General features: G+C 38.9%; 1 pseudogene; it reads left to right on the top strand.

Annotated features, from left to right (window-relative positions):
- Window positions 1-700: 700 nt before the first annotated feature.
- LOC149234621 (uncharacterized) lies at window positions 701-2,224 on the top strand (annotated as a pseudogene).
- The last annotated feature ends 3,831 nt before the right edge of the window (window positions 2,225-6,055 follow it).

The following is a 6,055-nucleotide window of genomic DNA, read 5'->3' as shown; positions in this document are numbered from 1 at the left end:
TCCGAGAGGTTCCTAAAAGTCCCAAAATTCAAATTTCTCAAAAGTTTATGGAAATAGCCCCATGTTAAAGAGCTTGACAAGATGATTCCAATGCAACTTGACTTGCATCGAATGGAGTCTGTATGCAAAAATTATGGCAATTTGAAGATTTTGACCAACATGCAAAAAGACAAACTTACCAGGACACATGGCAGCATCTAGACGTGACATCTAGTAGTATAAACAAGGTGACGTGCCACTATATGAACATGAAATGTGTCATGATGTGGCAGCATCTGGTCTCAAAACGTGGTAGATGCAGGGTGATGTGGCAATTATGTGGCATTGCGATGGCAAGTTAGGTGTGTTAGACTCTGTCCTATATCAGAGATTGATTCTTCTTCAAAACAGGGTTTTGAAGAAGAAATCATTAATGTTGCTTTTCAAATTATGTAATTTATCTTCAGCTCTTCTTAAGACAGCAGCAAACTTCAAAAACTTCTACCTGCACAAACACAATTTCAAAGCATCATTTAAATATATTTTGTGGAGAGCAGGTATTGCAAAATGCAGGTATATATTTTGGTTGTCTTTATGGTGTTACAGCTCCATTGCAGTTGGATGACAGTGAAGAGATTCATGTGCTCTTTGATTGGATGAAGCAACATGGAAAGGCTGTGTTAAAGCTCGACATGGGTATTCCAAAGCTTGCAAGTTGTTAGAGGATTTCAAAGGGATGGTTTTGAAATTTGATTCAGTCATGTATGGATCTCTTTTAGCTCTCTGTGCTTCACATAAGGGTGAAGAATGCTTACGTGACTATTTGCCCGGGATTGGGGAGGACAAGCAGCGCTCTGCACGCCTTACAGCCTGGTTTCATACACCAAAAGATTATTTTATTGAGGTTGAGCAAGTTTCCTATGGTTCAAGAAATGCACGCTATGCAGATCGCTTCACCTTACTTTTACCATGTTGTCTTGATTACATTAAATGGGATGTAATATATAATTCTCAATACCCTTGGGCTGCACCGGATATCATCTTTGGACTGGATGATGATAGCTTTCAGCCCCTTTCCTTTACAGGTGAAGGTCAAGAAACATCTCAGTCAATTTGGGACATTTTTTGTGACTAGAAAATTAAAGACCCATCAGGGCTTTTGCGACTCATTCTTGAATTAAGGAATTTGTACATGGGTTATCAAAGGAAGCGTGTTGAGGAACTAGATGATCCCAGATTGAAATTTGAAATCAGCACCATTATTCCTAGGGAGGGACTGGAGATTTGTTTGTTATCTGGAATTGAGAGGCCAGATGCGGTGAAGTTTGCTGTTCCCCTTTTGGACCTTGATTTAAGCAATATTCTGGTTGGGTATCCATTGAAACACCGCCTGCAGATATTCTTACAGGTCATATTTCCTGTAAGGAAAAGACAATCTGAAATGCCATCTTCTCCACAGCTAAAGTTAGTTGCGTCAAAAACATTGAAGGAGTTATTTGACATTGAAGATGTCACACTTCCAGTTTGGGTTGATGGCATGTGCATGGCAGAATATATTCCTAATTTGGAAGAAAATCTAAGAGCTCAGGTGTCAGAAGCTATTGCATCAGTCAATTCACGGAGAATTATTGGAAGAGGTCCTCTCAATGAAGATGAATTTGAGGAAGTAGCACAGGGAACATTTTTGAAAGATGATGACATTTCTAGTATTTCTGGATCAGATGAAGAGTCGGATGATCCTATCACTTGTGGCTGGCAAACTCAAACCGAGTCTGTGAATAGATCCATGAATATGAAAAACCAGATTTTAATATCCCTACAGTCTGGAGAAATTGTCTCAATTTGGAAAAGTTTGTTTTTGGGTGACAGAGAGGATCTACTTCCTGAACATAACAACTCTATGGTCAAAGAGAATGATGCTAAGGGTTTAGCTTTGGCTGACAAGGAGGTGATTGCGAGGTTGCAATCCTTGGTTAAAGAATCTCGAGATCAGAAAAACTTGAGGGTTGTGTTGCTTGCAAGTGGAGGACATTTCGCTGGTTGTGTTTTTGATGGAAATAATATTTTATCTCACAAAACTTACCACAGGTATGTAGTAAGGGCAAACGCAGGTGGCAGGCAATCAAGCAAAGATTCAACTAGGAGAGCTCCAAAGTCTGGCGGGGCTTCTCTGCAGCGTTACAATGAAATGGCTCTTAAAAAGGCGGAGAAAGATGCCAAACGAAAGCTAAAGCAAAGGAGATGAAAAAGATACGGAAATCAAAGCAAAAAGCGCAGGCTCAATCCACCAGTTTAGAAGTAGCTTCCGTTGCAGTTTGTTATGGATAGAATGCTGTCTCAGAGCTACTTGAAAAAGGCAAAGCATTACCCAACATGCAATCGCATGCATTTCAAGAGGAAAAAGACTGGTGACATTTCCTTCAACAGCACAATGGCATTAACACATGTTAACGAAAAACTCTGTTATCAAATGCTGAGGTATTGTTCAGGGAAGATGCCACTGTTGATGATCTCATCGATGTCATTGAAGGGAACCGCATCCATATCCGAGCTTTTGGACCAAAATCAGCAGCGCAAATATCACGTGTTGGCTCTGGTGTTTTTCTTCCCACAGTATACCTGCACAAGTGCAATCTGTCAAATGGAGAATGTGAAAGAAATAATTGGGATAAAAATGCATTATAACAATCATTTGGGATAATCACTTGAGAAAAGCACTAAGTTATAAGCATTCATCATTCAACCAGTATGGGACTGAGGATGGTGATTCTAATATGCAGCAAGAGGTGATGGCGCCATTGAAATTATTGATCTCAGATTTGAGTCACACATGATAGGAGGAAAAAGTAAGCAGCCATTACGTCAAAGCGCAGAAATAGGCATGAAATAAGTTTGAAGATATACTTTCCAGATGTGAATGAAACTTAAAAAAGGACGATTGAACACCTAGCAGCAGAGAATAAGATTTCGATTGCCTATGTTATTTTTAGCAAAGGGAAGGACACCTGTAATGCCACCTATTCACCAGATTTGCCTCAAACTTAGCCAAACCATCAACAGAATTCAGTGGAAAGAGCGCCATTCTCCCTTCAGGAAAGCGCTGATTATTTTTAGTTTATTTTGTTAATAAGGATAATAAAACAAATCCCTCATCTTGGGGTCGACTTGTTTTTCCCCAGCTATAGTTTGTTTGATATTTTTGTGAGGTTCGTTAAAACAGCGCCCTTTTTTTGGGCAGTAGTTTGACTTATTGTATTAAAAAATTCATTTGTAAGTAGAGAGTGAGAGGAGAGGAGGGAGAGTTTTTTCTGAGCGCTGGGAGCTGCTGGAGAAGCAGAGAGCTTTTTATTGTACAGTTTTCAAGCAGAGAATTTAATGGAATTTCAAAGCTCTGTTTGCTGAGATTCATGTGGTATGTTGATTTAGCATAAGTTTTTCCCTTTGTCTCATATGTAATCAGTTATGTTCCATTTCATTTCATGACCCTTTCAAGCTGAACAAATGAAGTGATTAGGTAGGAATTCATAGTATTATATGCTCCTCCTATAAGTTTGTTCGCATTCGATGTTTTCTACTGTTTAAGGAGGATTCAGAGTTATTGTCTGCCCTCCTTAGCTCCTCACCAGTCTTGCCATCCCATTTGAAACCAGATTTGGTGTTAAATTGCATGCCTACCTTGCCTCAGTTGATAACCTATGTAGTCATTATATTTTTCTATTTGAAGCTGTGATTTTGCCCATGTAGCCCAGAAAAGCCCCGTCATTCCATCAAAAAACCAAAAATCATTAAATCAAACCCCCTATCAATTTACTAGCCTAAAATCTTTATTTTTAATTGGTCAGCCTAATCCTATTGAAAGATCTACCGAATCTGACCCGAGAGATCCTTCTCATACCTCGTAGGGCTAGCTACGAGGTGAAATGGTTTGATGTAGCCTTGAAGGTTTACCTTTTCAGCCTGAGGTGAAATCTCAAGCGCTAACAAGGTGGACCAACGGAAGGTTGCCACGTGGCACTTCGAAATGCCAAAAATTTGGTTCAATGGACCAACACTGACAAGCTTTGAATGCACAACCTTCGAGCATATAATCTGAGCGCTCTACCAATAGACCAATAGGTGAATGTTGGAATGAATGCGGCTTATACTATATTTAAGTTGTTGTTATAACAGGTTGTCAAAAGGGGGGGAAGGTCGTAGGATTTAACTCTCCTCTCTCCTCGTTGACCGAAACCCATACGTAACCATCATTCTTCCCACCAATCCCATGTGAGGTGATTGACATACACATGTGGGTCAAATATTAAACATGGTGTATGGTTAAAAAAACAATGTGTTGGTTATAACTATAATGCACGTGGACGGATTTATATTGGGCATGGTATATATTAGGCCTTGGGTTATAATGTTTTTGTAGAGTTGAAAGCTTTCTCAATTTTTTTATGCATATGTATTTTGTAACAAACGAGTTTTTGGAGCTCGAATTTGTAGCGACCGAAGGAGGTTTTTGGTGGCAATTTTTAGGCCACTTCCTGGTCGCAGAGAGCTTAGTTTTGTTGTAGGTTTTGGAGGCATTTTGGGGATGTAATAAACATTTTAATGTTGAGCATTTTAATTAATAAGGGTCCCACTCTCTTGGAGGTAGGACCTGGAGACATGTTCCACATCGGACGAACTCTTTCATTAATGGGTTGTTGTGTTTCTCTTCTCGATCTTCTTCATTTCGTTTTTAATTACAACTTTAATTAAGTTTTCATGCTTGATTTAATTATTAAGTTGGTTCTATTTTAATCATATGCACTTCAACACTTTTACAAGCCAAGACACTTTAAAACATCCAGGATATTTGTAAATTATTATAAGTATTGATAATGTGTTTAATATATTTTGGCACACTGTAACATGGTGCACATTAAAAATAATCTTGATGATGCTTTTACAAGAGCATCATTGCAATATATACATACATATATTAGTTCACTGGATAGTGCAATAAATCTCTACAGAAATGCTTATAATTCTATCTAGTGTGCTTCATATGATGGTGCAAAATTTTAAAGCATTGCCAATACCATGGTGATGTTATCGTAAGACTACGATAATGTGAGAGTACATACAAACATTCACAATAAAACACTTGAATTTTGACATCTTTTACTGCAAAGATTTCTAGTGCAATTAATATGTATAGGTGCACCTTAGCATGGGGCACAATAAAGAGCATTGCCATTATTATTTGATAGGAGCAAAATGAAAATCACCATCAGTGTGCTTTTTCAACAACATTTCGATGGTGCAACTATACACACAAATGCACACCAAAAGGCGAAACAAATTTAACTGTAAGTGTTTCTTGTGCACATAGTATGTATAGGTACATCGTAGTATGATGCATAATAAAAAAACATCATCACTATGCTTTGACAAGAGCAACACAATGGTGTAATTGTGTGTCTAAAAGAGATTGAAGAGCATAGTAAATTTCCACAATCATTAATATAAATATCTTTAGTGCACTAAATATGTGAAGGAATATTGTGATACATACACCCTATAAAAGCATTGGATGATAATGTAATTCAAACACTTAGGCTACACCATCAAATTTTTTATTAAAAAATAAAATTCAAAATTAATTTTAATTTTAATTTTTTGAAAATGCAAATTAAAGGATGATCCGAATCGGATCCATAAACGACTGTCAAATAACCCTGACTGTATCGGGACGAAACAAATCCTTGAAGAATCCAAAACAGTAATAAAAAACACCCTGAACCAGTGACCATGGCAGCCGGCGCGGAACGACGAGGACCTCATTCAAAGCGCGTTGACCGAGGCCCATGGAGACTGCGCAGGAGGTCAATGTAGCCCCTGGGAGCCCCGGAACGGGGAGCTGATTTTTGATGCGCAATTCGCCGGGCAAACAGGGCCGAAATGGAGGGGCCTTAAGCCCTTGGTCACGTTGGGAGCCGGAGAACCACAGGCGGAGAAACGAAAAGCGCCAATGTACGAAGGTGGGACCCACAACCTGGAAACCGGTGGTATTGATCGGGGTGCCCTTGAACGGTAAGAGGTTTTG

The sequence above is a fragment of the Pinus tabuliformis genome, chromosome 8 (assembly GCF_031772625.1).
Source record: "Pinus tabuliformis cultivar Carrire ecotype Pingquan chromosome 8, CPIR1, whole genome shotgun sequence".
In the NCBI taxonomy this organism is placed as follows: Eukaryota; Viridiplantae; Streptophyta; class Pinopsida; order Pinales; family Pinaceae; genus Pinus; species Pinus tabuliformis.
This window is presented reverse-complemented; position numbering and strand designations above follow the sequence as displayed.